General features: G+C 37.6%; 1 protein-coding gene across 8 annotated transcripts in view; it reads left to right on the top strand.

Moving 5' to 3' along the window:
* The window catches only part of TANC2 (tetratricopeptide repeat, ankyrin repeat and coiled-coil containing 2), a 361,529-nt gene that overhangs the window by 181,527 nt on the left and 160,822 nt on the right, over positions 1-19,180 (top strand). The gene's annotated exons all lie outside the window — the stretch shown is intronic.

The following is a 19,180-nucleotide window of genomic DNA, read 5'->3' as shown; positions in this document are numbered from 1 at the left end:
TTTGATTATTGATATAATTATGTAGATATTGAAAACAGCTTCAAGGATAATTTTCAAAAGAACCAAAATAATTTGGTAGATACATTCTCAGGGTGATTTGTGTGACCTGAGATACTTGAAGAAATTTTGCTTTGGCCATGTCCACTAAGCAGTGTTCAAGTGTGAATAAAAATGTCAGTTCAACCCTAGTCCTTTGCATATGATCTTTTTTTTTTTTTTTTTTGCCTTAATCCCTGTTGGTTTTCTGAACAGTTATGGAAAATAGTTGTGATGTTGGAAACATTATACTTGAATTAGGAAAAAAAGTTACTGTTTCCTGATTTGGACTCCTGGACACTCACTGTTAGAAATACCTCTCCTCATGAATGGCCTGTAAGCACATGTGGGAGTTCACTAAAACCCTTCTTGTGTGGGAGCCAAGCTGACACAGACTCATTATCAATGCTTAGATTCTTCCAAACTTAGATGAGTTGCTTGGCAACATCCTTTACACTTACTCTACAGTGAGTCTGTAGAGCCATGTTAGAAATGTTCACAGCTCTAGTTGAGTATACAGATCAGAGCTTCAGTAAAGAACTTTAGGAGACTTGGTTTTTAGGTCTATTTATTCCTGCTTATTAAAATCAATGTTAAACCACAGTGGATACAACTACTACATATTTACCGTACTAGAGATTAGTAGAATAAGGTGATTTCTAGTTCTAGGTAAGATTTCAGTAGCTGTAATCTGAAATGTCAGGCTAATATACCTCTGAAGCCAGGTAAGACATGTGTTTTTTTTTAAAAGACAGAGGCAAAAAACTTGAGGCAAACCTAATCAGAGAGATTTGATTTTATGAACCAGCATTGAATATTGAAGGACCTTGGGGATTTCGCTTTCAAGTTGCAGAACCTTGGTCTTCATCCACTGTTGTAAATGACTTTCATTTTTAAATCAATCACAGATAGGTGTTAGAAACTAGCTTTTTTGTTTCTAAAAGGAACAAAGTAGCGTCTTAAAATGACACTGTAGCACTTTGTTAAAAGAAGCCCTGTTTTGAGGTATTGTCACATTTCTTGGACATTGGAATATTATACTCTGCATTTCTTATGCAAATTTTAGTATAATAAAGTAAAATAATTAAATGCACTAATTCTCTGTTCCTGCATTGAGTTTTGGAAGAAAAGAGAGGTCTTTTTCAGATTTGCAAATCAGAATTAGTGTGGGGGGACTAATCTTTCACTTCCTGATTGCCCTATCTGACATCTTTAATCTAATCTAGTGATTGTTACTGTCAAGAAGCAAGGGAGCTGCTGTTATTTAGAATGCCAGTGCTGAATTACTGTGAAAAATCTTGTCCATGTTATTACTTATGAATATTTTCCACAAACATGAATCTTCACTGAATTGGAATTGAACCAAACTAAACCTCAATTAACATTTTCAGAAAACCAGGAAGAAACTGAAACACATTGCCAAAATGTTAATTGCCATGCTCTGCAGTCTCTCCTTTTCTTATCTGAAGCAGATTTAAGGCATAGACGCGTCTTAGTGATTTGTTCTTTTATAACAAACTCTGTGAAAATAAGTTTCTGCTGAGATAAGATTAGTGTCCTGAGGGTTGAAGCTGTAATCTTCTGCATAGTACCAAAAATTAACAATAAGCAAGTCAATTTAGTATACTCATAAAGCAAACAAATAATCCATTCTTTCTGAATTTCTCTTACATAGGCTATCCTAACAGAATAATGATCATATTAATATTTTATGATATACATAATAATGCCATTAAAACTAGTGATCTGATATCTTCCTGCTTTATTTATTATCACATGCAAATTTGGAGAAAGAGTATATGTCACAGAGGCACCAAGCATGAGCTAAAGGTTAAATGAGCACTGGTTCTCAGATTTTAGCAGCTTCTCTGCTGGCTCAGTGGTAAAGAATCCACCTGCCAATGCAGGAGGTGCAGGTTGAATCCCTGGGTTGGGAAGATCCCCCAGAGGAGGAAAGGGCAGCCCACTCCAGTATTCTTGCCTGGAAAATCTAATGGACAGAGGAGCCTTGTGGGCTACAGTCCATGGGGTTGCAAAGAGTCCGACATGACTTAGCGACTAAACAACAATACCAGCAAGAATTACCTAGAGGACTTCTTCAAAGGCAGGGTGTGGGACCCGACCCCAGAATTCCGGATTCAGTAAGCCTGGGTAGGTTGAGAATTTGCTTCTCTGACAAACTTTCAGCCGGTGCCTAAGCTGCTGGATGAGGTGCCACACTATGAGAACCAGCTGGGTTACAGGGTGGCTGCAGGCTGCACCCTTCAGGCTCATTCTGCTGTTGACTTCTGAGGAGTAATTGGTGATGTTGTTTATTATCCAGACCTCAACATTGTGGTGTCTGTATTTTAGGTGGGAAGAAGAAAGCTTTTGTTTATGAGAAGTGGACATGTATTTTCCTTGGTTTGTCTTTTGGTCCATGGTATCCATGTACCTGTAACTAGTTTTCAGTGTTGTTCTGCAAGGAAAAGGAAATTGTGGATCAAATCAGAGCAAGTCATTGATGTTTGGTCTACAGGGACTAGGGAAAGCTATAATGGGATATAGATATTGATCCAGATTATTTGTCTAATGAGGGATTCAGTCTATATAGCATTAGATTCTAGAATACTTAAGTTTTACTGTCCCTCAAATCAGATTTGTATGCAGAAAATGTGAGGAACAGTACAAGTAAACAGTATGTTTTGGTTCTGCAACTGAAACTGTAGAGATGATCGATGATGTTACATAACTGAACTTCCAGAGTCAGGGGGAGGTCAAGCGAAATGTGTTTGATAATCGTCTTACAGTGAGGAAATTAGGACCTAGAGAATTTGAGTGATTTGTGTGAGGGTATAAGCAGGATTTATTGTTGAACTCTTGAAGCAGACACAGTGTAGTCCAGAAATACAGTGCCTCTAACTTTATTACTGTGTAAAATTCTATAAGCATCCCTTGCTTGACCCTTAAATTAAAAAGTACAAAATTCAGTTTTCAAGTATGAGACAAGACTGTATTCTCTTTTAGGGTAACCAACTGATATCAGTGATTGCAGTAAAACAATTGCCTAAATGAGAAAACACACTCGTCCTACCCTCTAACTTTTCTGCCTACAGCATTGGTTATTAGCTGTGTGATTTTAGGCAAGTCACTTAACTTGTCCAAGCTTTAGTATCCTCATCTGTAAAAATGGAAATTGTAATTTTAAATCAGATTAATAAATACAAAGCAGTTAGTAGAATGCTTGTTTTATAGTAAATGCTTATAAATGTTAGCTAATTTTGTTATTATTATAGTGATGATCCTGAGTGTATAACACAAGATCTTAAAGTGTTTTTAAACAGGAAATACAAGATGTAAAGGTTTATGGTCATTTTTAGTTAGAATGTATCTGCCTATGTTTCAATTACAGTTTTCCTCTTAGTAGTTTTGTGATCTTGAACATGTTGTGTAATTTCTTGGTGCCTCAGTTTCCTATCACAGTAGCGTTACATATAACATGATGTTACTTGATAATTTAACAAATTAAATATATATTTGCATAGATACATGAATACACACTCAAAGGGGGAAATGTCCAGAAGAATACACCAAACTAACCTTGGTTGCCTAAAGAGGGAGAGAATTGGGATTCTGTTTGTTGTCAGAGGAGAGAGTAGCATTCATGAGCTAATGTTCATGTTAGCAGTGGTTGTAGCTGACTGGTGGGATTACAGGTGATTTTTCTTTTCTTTATTGGGCAGTATGTGTTAGTTTCAGAGAGCTCAGGTTCTGAAATTAACTCTGCATTTAATTCCTGACTGTCACCTACTAGCTGTGTGACTACATGTAACATTCATAGCCGTAAATTCCTTGTAGGATTGTGATTAAAAACAGCTCTTTTTTTTTTAACAATAAATCTCACTCATAGAGTTGTTAAGATTAAGTAAAATAATGTATATGACAGATGCTCAGCTCAGGTGAAATAAATCAGAAATGTAGTAACCTTCCTGTTGTTCATCATCATCATTATACTTTTCTAAAATTTCTGCAGGAAATTTGTATTGAGATTTTTCAGTAATCAGATGCTAGTAAAGGATAGCAACATTCCTTCTTAGTTTTTTCAAGCTTTTTATGTTGCACATTATAACAACACATAATTTCAGGTATAGAAATGAACCTTGATACAGATGGCAGGCCAAGTTGACAGTTTTATAGGACTTTTGATACGTGTGCAAGGTTAAGAGCCAAAGTCCAGACCAGAGTTCTGAAAATAGACAGGCTTTTATCCACAGCAGATACTTTCAGGAATTTGAGATTAATCTTTTTGTAATAGATCCTTTTGAATCTCTTTAAAAATGGCACTGTCCTTCAAAGGACAATGTTATTTAAGGTGACAACAAAATTAGGATGTATTTGAAACTCAGGAATGGAAGAGAGTTTTATGATACTTTCTTACTTGAAAGTGCATATTCATATTTATATAGCTTTTGAATTCATAAAAGACTTTTCATTTGGATTTCTTAACAGCATTGTGTATTCTATAGCACAAGTGCAAACCACTGTACATGATGAAATATTTCACATAAAGTGAGTAGTTCCTTGATTCCTCTTTTCCCAACTCCTGTGTAGTCATGGTCATTCCACTGAGAAGAAAAGGATGATCTGTTTTCTCATCTTCTGTTGTTTGTTTGTTTGTTTGTTTTTCTGAAAACATTATCAGATGTTACCTTTATTCCAAATGGTTTGGCATTCTTCTTTACTTTGCTGTGAATTTTATACTTTAGAGATAAAACCTGTTTGGTTTTTGATTGGCTTATGGGTACCAGGAGCCTTTTTCTTGTAATTCACAGCTTCTATTATGTTGTATTTGTATTTCTTATGTCTACTGTGTTGAAAACACAGGTATACTGCAGTATTTTTAACCAGAGTTAAATTGATGGGTTATGGGTGAAGGGTTTCAGAACCCCTTAAAATTATATACAAACACTGTTCTACATGCACCTATGTACTTCTTTCTGTTAATATAACAGCTTCTCAGAGTGATCTGTAACACATCTTGCCCTACTACCCACCCCCAAAAAGAAGGAGAAAAGAAACGCTGTTATAAATGTTGAAATAAAATGAAGGTTGTTAATGGTACAACTGTTAGAACAACAACAACAAAAACCCCACCTAAATGTTGGGTAGTAGACAGACTTATAAATCAAGTGAAAGTAGAAATGAACTGCAGTGCTGCCCTAACCAGGATGTGAAAGTCCATATAACAACTAGAGAGAGGGAGCAGAGAGATAAACAGGAATGAATTCAGTGTATTTTAAGCATGAGAGATACTGCCTGAAAACTGATTATGAGCATAAGAACATCAAAGAGCTAGAATAAGAGAATGAATAGTTTTTCATCCACATACTCCTTTATCAACTAATAAGTTCTTAACATGTTAGAAAGTTCGTTCAGTGGACAGGTGCTTTATTGAATAGAACTTTTCACTTTGAACATTTTCAGTTGTTTTCTTGATTTACATTTTACCATTATTTAAAAAATTAGCCATCTTTTTAAATCGAAATATAGTGAAGTTACAATGTGTGCTAATCTCTGCGTACAGCACAGTGACTCAGTTATACACATACAGACCTTCTTTTTTTAATATTCTTGTCCATTATGGCTTTTCACAGGCTATTGAATGTATAGTTCTCTGTGCCACAGTAGGACCTTGTTGTTTATCCATCCTCTGTATGCTGGTTTACATCTGCTAAGCCCTAGCTCCCAATCCTTCCCTCCCCCATTAACTGTCTTTTTTTTTTTTTGTCTGTATATTTTGTTTTTTTGTTTTTTTCATTTATCTTTATTAGTTGGAGGCTAATCACTTTAAAATACTGTAGTGGGTCTTGTCATACATTGACATGAATCAGCCATGGAGTTACATGTATTCCCCATCCCGATCCCCCCTCCCACCTCCCTCTCCACCCGATTCCTCTGGGTCTTCCCAGTGCAACAGGCCCGAGCACTTGTCTCAGGCATCCAACCTGGGCTGGTGATCTGTTTCACTATAGATAATATACATGTTTCGATGCTGTTCTCTCGAAACATCCCACCCTCGCCTTCTCCCACAGAGTCCAAAATTCTGTTCTGTACATCTGTGTCTCTTTTTCTGTTTTGCATATAGGGTTATCATTACCATCTTTCTAAATTCCATATATATGTGTTAGTATGCTGTAATGTTCTTTATCTTTCTGGCTTACTTGACTCTGTATAATGGGCTCCAGTTTCATCCATCTCATTAGAACTGATTCAATTGAATTCTTTTCAACAGCTGAGTAATATTCCATGGTGTATATGTACCACAGCTTCCTTATCCACTCGTCTGCTGATGGGCATCTAGGTTGCTTCCATGTCCTGGCTATTATAAACAGTGCTGCGATGAACACTGGGGTGCATGTATCTCTTTCAGATCTGGTTTCCTTGGTGTATATGCCCAGAAGTGGTATTGCTGGGTCATATGGCAGTTCTATTTCCAGTTTTTTAAGGAATCTCCACACTGTTCTCCATAGTGGCTGTACTAATTTGCATTCCCACCAACAGTGTAAGAGGGTTCCCTTTTCTCCACACCCTCTCCAGCATTTATTGCTTGTAGACTTTTGGATAGCAGCCACCCTGACTGGCGTGTAATGGTACCTCATTGTGGTTTTGATTTGCATTTCTCTGATAATGAGTGATGTTGAGCATCTTTTCATGTGTTTGTTAGCCATCTGTATGTCTTCTTTGGAGAAATGTCTGTTTAGTTCTTTGGCCCATTTTTTGATTGGGTCATTTATTTTTCTGGAATTGAGCTTCAGGAGTTGCTTGTATATTTTTGAGATTAATCCTTTGTCTGTTGCTTCGTTTGCTATTATTTTCTCCCAATCTGAGGGCTGTCTTTTCACCTTGCTTATAATTTCCTTTGTTGTGCAAAAGCTTTTAAGTTTCATTAGGTCCCATTTGTTTATTTTTGCTTTTATTTCCAATATTCTGGGAAGTGGGTCATAGAGGATCCTGCTGTGATTCATGTGGGAGAGTGTTTTGCCTATGTTCTCTTCTAGGAGTTTTATAGTTTCTGTTCTTACATTTAGATCTTTAATCCATTTTGAGTTTATTTTTGTGTATGGTGTTAGAAAGTGTTCTAGTTTCATTCTTTTACAAGTGGTTGACCAGTTTTCCCAGCACCACTTGTTAAAGAGGTTGTCTTTTTTCCATTGTGTATCCTTGCCTCCTTTGTCGAAGATAAGGTATCCATAGGTCCGTGGATTTATCTCTGGGCTTTCTATTCTGTTCCATTGATCTATATTTCTGTCTTTGTGCCAGTACCATACTGTCTTGATGACTGTGGCTTTGTAGTAGAGTCTGAAAATTACTAGAGCTAATCAACAATATAGTAAAGTGGCAGGATATAAAATTAACACAGAGAAATCCCTTGCATTCCTATACACTAACAATGAGAAAACAGAAAGAGAAATTAAATAATACCATTCACCATTGCAACAAAAGAATAAAATACTTAGGAGTATATCTACCTAAAGAAACAAAAGACCTATACATAGAAACCTATAAAACACTGATGAAAGAAATCAAAGAGGACACAAACAGATGGAGAAACATACCGTGTTCATGGATTGAAAGAATCAATATTGTCAAAATGGCTATACTACCCAAAGCAATCTATAGATTCAGTGCAATCCCTATCAAGCTACCAACGATATTTTTCACAGAACTAGAACAAATAATTTCACAATTTGTATGGAAATACAAAAAACCTCGAATAGCCAAAGTAATCTTGAGAAAGAAGAATGGAACTGGAGGAATCAACCTGCCTGACTTCATTAACTATCTTTTAACTGACCTTTAGATTAACTCTTCTCAAGGTGTTTTACATCACAAATTATAAAGACTTGGCCTGTAAGTATGGTGCTTAGATCTATAATTTAGTTAGGTATCCAAATGGAAGTTTTTTTTATTAGCTCTAAAATCTGTCTTAACTTTGGGTTTTTTGAGGCAGTGAAATGCACTAGTTTAGACTGCAGACCCGGGAGCCAGGCTGCCTGTGTTCAAATACTGAGTCTACCACTTTGTGCTTGTATGACCTTGGGCATATTACTTAATGTAAGAATGATTAATTTCCTTTATCTGTAAAATGGGGATTATAATATTACCTGTATCATAGGAATGCTGTCAAGATGTAATAATTAAAATATATAAAATAATGACAATTATGTGGTCCAGAGTTAGTTTTAATAAATCTTAGCTACAGTTAAAGTATTCCACAGCCTTTACTACTTTTCCTCTAAGAATGCTATGTGTGGAACTTTCCTGATGGCCCAGTGGTTAAGAATCTGCCTCCCAATACAGGGGACATGGGTTCAGTTCCTGGTTGGGGAATTAAGATTCCACATGCTGTGAGACAACTAAGCTCATGCACAACAACTAGAGAGAGGCCTCTGTGTCACAACTAAGATCCAGTGCAGCCAAATAAATATTGAAAAAATGCTGTGGGTAAGATTATCATTATCCTCTTTATGAGAGCACTTCACAAAGAGGATAAAATTGCACCTATAACCTGCTGTCACTGGCCTGTTTCCATAAGCAGCCTGTATAGATACTAAGCTTTGTGGGTTTTGGTTGTTTTTTTTTTTAATGAAAGCAGTTTTTCATAGTGATAAATAGCCCTGGGATCATATAAACTTGGCTAAGTCTAACCATGCCACTTACTAGTTGTATAACTTTCATTATTTAGTTTTACTGATTTTTCTGGTTCTTCATCTGTAAAGTACAGAGAGTAATATCATGTACTCCATAGGGTGTTTGTGATGATTAATTAAGATATAAGGTACTTATTAGCACAAATTTCTGGAGCATCAGTTATTATGATGAATAACATCTCTCACATATATATATGTTATTATAAATTTATTTCTAAAAAAAACAGTTTTATGTTCTTCTTTCCCTACACAATATATATATGTTCCTGCAGCCCAGTATTCATGAAAAATTCAGTGGAACAAAGAAGAGACGGAAAGATATTCTTGACTTGTATTTTGATACTCAAGAAACTAGAGATTTTAGGAATTCTGTATTTGATGTCACCACTGCCATCCTTTATCTCTAAGTCACTTGAAATCATCTTTGTCTCTCTGTTTTTCCTTGTTTAGAAGTTGTTTGTTATAACATTTAAATTTAGGGAATTCCCTGGCAGTCCAGTGATTAGGATTTCATGCTTTCACTGCCAAGGGTCCAGGTTCAATCCCTGGTTGGGGAACTAAGATCCCACAAGCCGCCAGAATCATCCAAAAAAAAAAATTAGTTAAAAAGAAAAAATGACAGCCTAGGCTGTGGTCATCTCAGGGTTCAACTGAAGAAGGCTCATCTTTCAGGTTTATTATGCTTATGTTTGTTGAAGGATTCGATCCCTCTAGGCTGTTGGAACAGAGGGCCTCAGTTCTTTGCTGGCTTTTATCGGAGGCCACCCTCAATTCCTTGCCGTGGGTACTTGTCCACAGGTGACCTCACCCATGGCAGCTTGCTTCCTAAGAACAAGCAAGATGAGAGAGACAGTTTTTTATAACTTAGTCTGAAAAGTGGCATCGTATCACTTTTTGTTGTATTCATTAGATGCAAGTTCCATCTCACACTCATGGGAGTCAATTGAAATTTTAAAGAAAGTTGTTTAAGTGAAGCAATGAATTCTCCTTGCTTTTTCTGTATATTGATACATGCTATTCTGTATTCTGCTTTCCTGGTGGCTCAGATGGTAAAGAATCTACCTGCGATGCAGAAGACCTAGGTTCGATTCCTGGGTTGGGAAGATCCCCTGGAGAAGGGAACAACTACCCAGTATTCTGACCTGAAAAATTCTATGGACAGAGGAGCCTGGCAGGGTACAGTCCATGGGGTCACAAAGAATAGGACATAACTGAGCAACTTTCACTTCACTTCATTCTATATTCTGGAAGCACAAATCCTTCTCATCCTTGTCTCCATGGTATCCCTCCCTTTTATATTCGAATTCCCTTGATAACTGTTTGTAGGTCTGTCTTCTTGTCTAATTTCTACTATTTCGGTTCAGTGAAGTACTTCTTCCTAAAATGGTGTTTTTCTCTTTAAGTCTGAGTAACTACATCACATTATTTCAATGTGCAGTTTCTAGAATAAATTTCAGATTTGGAAGCCAACAGAGAATACATTCGCCATGTAGACAAAGCTGACTTTTGAAGATAATAATTTTCCTACTGTAATCAGTATACAACTGCCTTGCTTTCCACATTAAAAAATTGTATGATAGGTAAGGAAATCCAGGTCAATAGAGGAATAATATGGAAATATTTGTATTACACAAGTAATGCATTTTTGCCATATTTTGTATCTCACATGTATGTCTATTCAAATCAGTTATTGGAAACCTCAGTTTAAAACCCAAAGGAGTATTCAGTGATGAACAGTCTTAAAGATTTTTATGAAACATTTAAGATTCTTTTAATACTGCTTTTCATTTCAGCTAAATAGTCATCATCATACATCGATGTACACATAGTATGTCTGGAGCACTGGAGGCAATTATGTAGCAAGGAAACGCAGTGTAGGAGTTGCCAAGCAGCGAGCGCTTTCTGTCTCTGTGTCCTGCCTCTACAGTGATTCTCGCTTCCAGTGGGAGAGAATCAGAATAGTGGGATGTTGTAATGGAAGGTTATAAGTATTTAAAAGCCTCTTCTCTAAGCTAAGTGCCAAACTAATGAATTTTTTAAGATGCAGAAAGTCTCTAATCTTATAAAAATTTTGTCCCCAAATAGCACAAGGGAGAACCACCGTGTGTGTGTGTGTGTGTGTGTGTGTTCAGAGGATTTTCCCCCTCATTTGTTTCTGTATGTCTGTAAGTTATTAGTAAAAAGAGTATAGGATTGTTAGTAGATAAATTTACTTTTTAGGCAGCATTTTTTCCTTATCCAGCTTTATTGAGATATAATTTACATGTAATATTGTGTAAGTTCATTGTGTATAACATGATTTTTATGTATATGGATTATTGAGGAAATTTATGGAATCTCTCCAGAAAATTGTACCCACATACAAAATTTTGCATATTGTCTGAGTTTTGAAAAAATTAAACTTTGGTCTGTTTGCCATCTGTTAACAGTTTTTTCTGAAAACCAGTCTAAGCAAACCAAAATGAATAAGAATCCATGAGTAGAATTTTCCAAGGAAAGTTACGTTACTCCTAACTCCTATTCTGTACCCTAAAACTAAGTATCTAAATACTGCAACTGGAGAGATGCCCTAAAAGCAGATTCTTTAACTTAGATTCTAGGTGAGTTAATTTAAAGAAGGCAGGAAGAAAGTCATTAGGAAGAAAGTGGGTGAAAGGAAGGGTAAATAGGAGAAATTCAAACACTTCTGCTTCTAAGACATGGAGTCCTGTGATTATAAGTTCCTTAGATTTCTCTGCACCTGTCTCAGCTAAGGCACTTTTTCTTCCTCAGTTGAGGATTAACAGTAACTTGTGTCATTGGTGCCTGACTTGGATCTCGTTTTCCCATCCACCTCCAGGGACCTTTCTTCCCCACCTTTCTGCCATCTAGACCCTCTGTATTGAGAGGTGATTCTCACCTAGAACTATGGAAAACATATCAGACCACTATTTTAACCTCTGACTTACATTTAATTTTAAAACAGACAAATTTTTCTAGAGAAGGTATTCAGAAACTGTTTAGCAATCACATTAAAAAGAAATAGAGTGCTTTCAGGCTGGCTATATATTCTGCAGCTCATCATGCTCTTTATCATTCCTACTGCCATTACTGCTAGCCATACCAGGTGTGTTAAAATTGCTTATATCCTGAAGGTATTTGAGTTTGCAACCTCTGCTTTGGGTTACAGGGAGTGGTTACATTTTCTAGGAGGTGGCAGACCAGGTGACTCAGTGGCAAAGAATCTGCCTGCCAAGCAGGAGAGTCGGGTTCGATCCCTGGGTTGGGAAGGTCCCCTGGAAATGGCAGTCCACTCCAGTATTCTTGTCTGGATAATTCCATAACAGAGGAGCCTGGTGGGCTGCAGTCTATGGGATCGCAAAGAGTCAGACACAACTGAGCAACTGAGTGCGTGCGTGCGCGCACGCACACACACACACACACACACACACACACACACACAGAAATGGATGATGAAAGAATGAAAATTTCCCTTACTCCCTCCCTATTAAAACATGCAATTTCAGGAGATTCATAGACTTCCAGGAGAGTGTGAATCAGAGGATCTCATGTCAAGAGTTCTTGACTTGGATCCTCCAGTAGCTTATATATGCTACCATTTAGCGTATAGTTTGTAATTGGCTACTATGGTTTAGCTCTACCAGAAGAAAGTATTGTGCATGATTGAACAATTGAAATCTCATGTTACTTTAAAAAGAAAAAAACTAAAGGAGCATTTCCTCAACCAATAACCTCTAGTGGTGTTAGGGAAATAGTCACCTTCTCCAACACAGTGATCATCAAATGTGACTCTTAATTTTGTAACTCTTCCTGTGTGCTCACCTTCCTCCATCTCCACCACTCATCTCACAGACTCTAGCTCTTTTCTACTACATTTTTGCAGTATTATATTAAGAATAACCTGAAAAGATTGCCTACACTACTCTAATCCTATGACCTTTACCATGATTTCTTTTGTGTATTATTCTGCTAATTCTCTTGCCTTTTCATACACCTGATTATTTGGGGGTGCTGGATTTAGTATTTGAACATATGTATAGAAATGATCTTTTTTTTTTTTTGTCCAGAGAGGGTTTTCATTTCTTCTGCCACCTGTGAGCAGTTCAGTCCAAGGTCCGGGTTGAAAGTTTTCTAGGCCAGTGAAATGACACAAATCAGGACTGCAGAAACTATTTTACTTCTGGTTCGTCTTTACCCCTAGAGTGTAGCTCCGAAGGGTCTCAGGTATGGAGTGTTTTACTAGACTTCCTATTCCTGGCAGATCCTAGACTCCAGTTCTGTTCCCTTGACCTTGTGAGACAGCTAAACGCACAGTTCAGCTACTCAGTTATTTCTTACCTGGTGTTAAATGCCCCCCTGCTAAAGTGGCCCTCTGTGCTGGGCAAGATCTCCATTTAGGATTTTCATCTTCTCCCTGTTGTTATAATGATACTCATCACCTCCTTGTTGGGTCTTTAATGTTTTTAAAAGATTTTTAAAATACATTTTACCCAGTTTTTATTAATTGTTATCAGCTGGAAGGTCTCCACTTACAGAAAAGTGTCTCCCACCATTATTTCCTTTGGGGAAAGAAATTCTAGCATTTATATTTTTAGATTGCACATACACCTAAAAGTATGTGAAAGAAGCGTTTTTATTTTTCTGTTCTGTGCTTTCCATGATACTACATGGCAACAGACTGTACACTAGTAAGTCAGTCTTAGAACATTACCTCTTTGGACAAACCAGTCTCTGTAAATTTTGGGAGCTGTCTACTAAGAAATTGAAATGATGTTATTAGCCAGTTGATTAAATACAAAGAAATTCTCTTTCAAACGAACTTTTAGAGTTGGTTCATGGACCATCTCTTTGAGCACGTTGTTTCTTATTTGGACTTGGAAATTAGTACTTTGCATCAAAATTTCAACAAGTTTTGCATACAGTGGTTATGATATTACCCATGATACTAAATTGTTGAAAAACTTGCCTTTCTGCCCCTGATCTCAGTCTGGTGTTATTTGACCTGCTACCATTAAATGGGGAGGAAAATGTCTGCTTCATCCAGTAACAAATCCCACGTGTAGTTCATAGATCATCGATTTAAGTTCGACATTATTGTTTTCAGCTTTTATCTTACCCTCCACAATAGCCATAATAGTTAAATTATAATTCTGAGTGGATGAAACTGTTTCTATTGCTGCCAGAAAAAAAAAATTAAATAAGAGATAGGAGTCATCAAGCAAAATGATTGGAGAGTTTCTTTTAATGTTTGAAGAGGATCATGAGACCCAAGTTTCCTACAGTCTGGCTTCTATTTCTTGGCTCTGTTGCAAACCAATTTTAAAAGGAATGGTCTTATCTGCTGGTTAATGTTTCATTAAAACATTGAGTATCAAAAGCTGTGTAATACATTTTTTGTGTCTACCATAAAATGCCTAGTGCATATATTAAAGACTTGATCTTTTAATCCACATAAGTCATCTTTGGTACTGTAGAACAGAAGGCTACCCTTAAAATGCAAAGGTATTATTTATTTTGTGTAAATAATTTTTCTAAGTCTTAAAAAAAATGAAAGAACTCTGGTTAGAACTCATTTGTATACAAATAAAACTTCAGTTATAGTCAAGGGCATAAAATATGGATGCTATTTTCTGGTACCTTACCAGAGAAATGACATTTATTTTCTTAGTTAAAATTTATTCTACATGATGAATTCTCTTGTGTAACAAATGGCTTATCTGTTCCCTAACCAAGTAACATTTTATTATAATGACCCAGGATGATATGCTTTGTGGCTAAGAGAGAAGAAAGAATTAAGCTATAAGTGAATCATCACAGCATTTTTCTAGTGAAAGTTTTTGAGTAACAATTTTCCTAAGTTGTTTCTTCTCAAATACCCAAACAAGAAAAAAATAAACACTAAAATGATCAAAAACACTCATCTGGACAATTTATGTATTTTCTCCTTTATGCTTACCACTGTGTCCACAGTGCATTAGTGTAGTGACTGACTAATACATAGTAGATGTTCATTCCGTGCGTGTTGAATGAGTGAAATGAAAAATGAACCTAAAAAGTCAGAGGAAGTCAAAATGAAAAAAGTTAGTATGCTATAAATATGTGTAAATTACATAGTTTTCTCTTTACTTAAGAATGTGTCTTTTCTGGGAATTCCCTGGCGGTGCAGCGGTTAGGACGCTTGTGCCTTTATTACTGAGGGCCTGGGTTCAGTCCCTGGTTGAAGAACTAAGATCTGACAGGCCAAGTTGTATAGCCCAAAAAGAAAGGAAGGAAAAAAAAATGAGAGAGAGACAGTACCACTGGGCTAAAGAAGAGGTTTCTGCCTTATTTAAAATATATAAATAAATACCCAACTAAGATAGTGGTATTGTCAAATATTCTTTTTTAAAAATGTCTTTTTTCTTTCTAATTTACTGCAGAGGGCTTTGCACGCTTGAAAAACCAGAACCATGATTTCTTATCTGTTCTTATAACATAATTTCACTATGATGTTGAGAAAGGGGGAGTGGTATTTCTTTCAGTGTTTGTTTTTTTTTTTTTAATGTATAGTATCCCATTTGTTTTAAATTCATAAACTTTCTCCTTCTATGGAAGGAAGACTACCTGCCAGTGTGACTAGCATATGGGAAGGGGCATAAAGCTTCACTGGATCAGAATTCAGCCATGGCAGCCAACTGAGATCAATCAGCTTTAAGTGAACTGTAATAAATGTAATTTGAGAACATAATCAGTTAGTATAAAACAAAGAATGAGGATTTCAGAAAATTCTGCTGGCCAAACATGACACGTGTGTGTGCACTCAGTTGCTCAGTCATGTCCAACTCTGCAACCCCGTGGTCTGTAGCCCACCAGGCTCCTCTGTCCATGGGCTTTTTCAGGCAAGAATACTGGAGCAGGCTGCCATTTCCTACTCTAGGAGATCTTCCTGACCCAGGGATCAAACCCTTGCCTCCTGTGTTGGCAGGTAAACCCATTTATCCTCACAGATCAGGAAAAAGAAAATAAATACATGAGTAAATTTAACACTATCCTTTGAGAAACTGAATATATATACAATGACCAGACCATCTATAAAAATAGAATTCTGACACCCAATTTTCAGCAAATAGCCTAGGAACACAGTTTATATCTACAAGTCAGACTTGTAGGAAGTAAGATTACTATCTCAAGCAACCAGTCCAAGAAGCCAACAGTAACCCTTGTAACAACTGGAACTAAATCACCAGGACTTGATTATTAACTGACAGTTTCCCTAGTATTTGCCCTCACTTCCAACTTAAGACTAATGAGAGAAAGCTAAATATGCACACTTAACCTGTCATATAAGATGCCCACTTCTAGTTAACCACCTTCAGCATCTCTGTTCCAGGTGCCTCCAATCAGCATACCTGAAGCCTCTCCTTTCTTGCACCTATAAAGCTTTTCCACTCCACTGCCTGCCTTTGAGTCTGCCAGATGCAAGTGATGGTAACTGATGCACTTGCAATAGCAAGCTCTGAATAAATAAATAAATAAATAAATAAACAAGCTTTGCTTGTTCTTATTTGGGTGGTCGTCATTTATTTCCATGCCTTTCTTCCCACATAACATAATTATGGTATTCTGACCTAGAACATATTAATATATGACTTCCATGCTTGGATGTAAACAAAACACGCAAAAGAAATGCTTTTTTTTTTTTATAAGACTCAGATTAGGCATGTAAAAAGTGAACAGATAGAATTAGATTCCTTACACATCTTGAGAACAACAACATGGCATTTGTGTTAGTTAAAATGGTATTTCACCTGGAACATCATGGCTGCTGTCATCTCACCGAGCAGGTGATCTCTTTTCCTGATCTGGGTCATTTATGCCTTTGTCTCAGCCTCCCCCTCGACAGCCACTTGAGCCATTCTCTCATCTGCACTTTGTGACTTACGTGGCAGCTGCCATCCCGCCACTCCCAATGACAAAGGCAGATATTGACGTGGCTCTGGAGTCTGTTAAGGCCTGGGTGACGTATCACTTTCCACATTGATTGATTTTGACTTAGTCATCTCATGGCCCTGAAGCTATGCTGTCTGAGGTAAAGCACTTTTCTGGTATACCAGTGTTACAGCTTCTGTCAGACTTCTACGTTAGAATTAGGTTACCCTTTCAGTTCTTTACAGTGCCCCTAGTTTTATAGCTCTTTTATTAGTGTCATTTTCTTACCCTCTTACTTTACCTCCACTCCTCTTACTTTTATCCCCAACTAGAGTAACTCAGAACCAGGTCCCTGGAGTTAAGTTCAAAAAACATTGTAAGTGGCATCTTCTCTTCTACCCCAAATTGTTTTCCCTAGGAACTCTTAAAAAAAAAAAAAAGTTTCTGTATATAGTTAGAGACATGCCTGAGGAGTTTAGGATGTAGTCATAGACTTTCCTGTTTAAGAATCCTAATGGCAGAACTAGCTAATTCCTGAGTGTCTCATCATTGTTCCTCCCAAGTTTGGTGTAAAGCAAGCCTCTGATGAGCTGCCTTGATATATCAGTGTTCAGTGTGGATGTGGAGATTCCCTCCCCAACTCTTAACTACCTTTATTTTTTTGTTAATATTTGTTTATTTACTTATTTTTAATTTTTTGGCCACACTGTGAAGCTTATGGGATCTTGGTTCCCTATTTGTCTGTAGTCTGTAGGAAGCACTGAAAGATGACTCTGCTTAGTCGCTCAGTCTTGTCCAACTCTTTGTGACCCCGTGGACTGTAACCCACCAGGCTTCTCTGTCCACAGGGATTCTCCAGACAAGAATACTGGAGTGGATTGCTGTGCCCTCTTTCAGGGGATCTTCCCAACCCAGGAATCGAACCCAGCTCTCCTGCATTGCAGGTGGATTCTTTACCATCTCAGCCACCAGGGAGCACAAAAGGATGCATAGTCAGAAGGATTTGAACCTGCACAGGGAGACCCCATTGGATTTCTAGTTTATCACCTTAATCACTCGGCCACGACTAGTTCTCTGACCAGGGATCAAACCCAGACCCTCAGTAGTGAAAGCTTGGAGTCTCAACCACTGGACTGCCAGGGAATTCCCTAACTACCTTTGTATTGCATCAGTCAGTTCAGTCATTCAGTCGTGTCCGACTATTTGTGACCCCATGGACTGCAGCACTCCAGGCCTCCCTGTTCCATCACCAACTCCCAGAGCTTACCCAAATTCATGTCCATCAAGTCAGTGATGCCATCCAACCATCTCATCCACTGCTGTCCCCTTCCCCTCCCGCCTTCAATTTTTCCCAGCATCAGGGTCTTTTCCAATGAGTCAGTTCTTCACATCAGGTGGCCAAAGTATCAGAGCTTCAGCTTCAACATCAGTCCTTCCGATGAATATTCAGGACTGATATCCTTTAGGATGGACTCATTTGATCTCCTTGTAGTCCAAGGGACTCTCAAGAGTTTTCTCCAATACCACAGTTCAAAAACAACAATTCTTCGGCACTCAGCTTACTTTATGGTCCAACTCTTACATCCATACATGACTACTGAATATGTTTATATACTAGCAGAGTAATACACAAACACAAACTGATACTTGCAGCCTACTTTTCCAATAACATTTATATAAATGTAAGTTTAAAAGAGGAGACAGTAAGGTCATTATATAAAAATGAGTATTTCTATATTCTAGGAAAGAACAGTTGGAAAAGTAAATCTAAACACAATTTCACTTACAGTAACATCTGGTCCCATCACTTCATGGGAAGTAGATGGGGAGACAGTGGAAACAGTGTCAGACTTTATTTTTTGGGGCTCCAAAATCAGTGCAGATGGTGACTGCAGCCATGAAATTAAAAGACTCTTACTCCTTGGAAGGAAAGTTTTGACCAACTTAGATAGCATATTTAAAAGCAGAGACATTACTTTGCCAACAAAGGTTCATCTGGTCAAGGCTATGGTTTTTCCAGTGGTCATGTATGGATGTGAGAGTTGGACTGTGAGGAAAGCTGAGTGCCAAAAAATTGATGCTTTTGAACTTTGGTGTTGTAGAAGACTCCTGAGAGTCCCTTGGACTGCAAGGAGATCCAACCAGTCTATCCTGAAGGAGATCAGTCCTGGGTGTTCATTGGAAGGACTGATGCTGAAGCTGAAACTCCAATACTTTGGCCACCTCATGTGAAGAGTTGACTCATTGGAAAAGACCCTGATGCTGGGAGGGCTTGGGGGCAGGAGGAGAAGGGGGTGGCAGAGGATGAGATGGCTGGATGGCATCACCAACTCGATGGTCATGAGTTTGAGTAAACTCCGGGAGCTGGTGATGGACAGGGAGGCCTGGCGTGCTACGATTCATGGGGTCACAAAGAGTCGGACACAACTGAGCGACTGAACTGAACTGAACAGAAACAAGTAATCTTGTCCATGTTTTAAAAGCAGATGCTTATTTATTGGAGTGAATGGTCACAATTAATTGGAAGATAACTACTTCACAATATT

Source organism: Odocoileus virginianus, chromosome 17 (assembly GCF_023699985.2).
Source record: "Odocoileus virginianus isolate 20LAN1187 ecotype Illinois chromosome 17, Ovbor_1.2, whole genome shotgun sequence".
NCBI lineage: Eukaryota > Metazoa > Chordata > Mammalia > Artiodactyla > Cervidae > Odocoileus > Odocoileus virginianus.
This window is presented reverse-complemented; position numbering and strand designations above follow the sequence as displayed.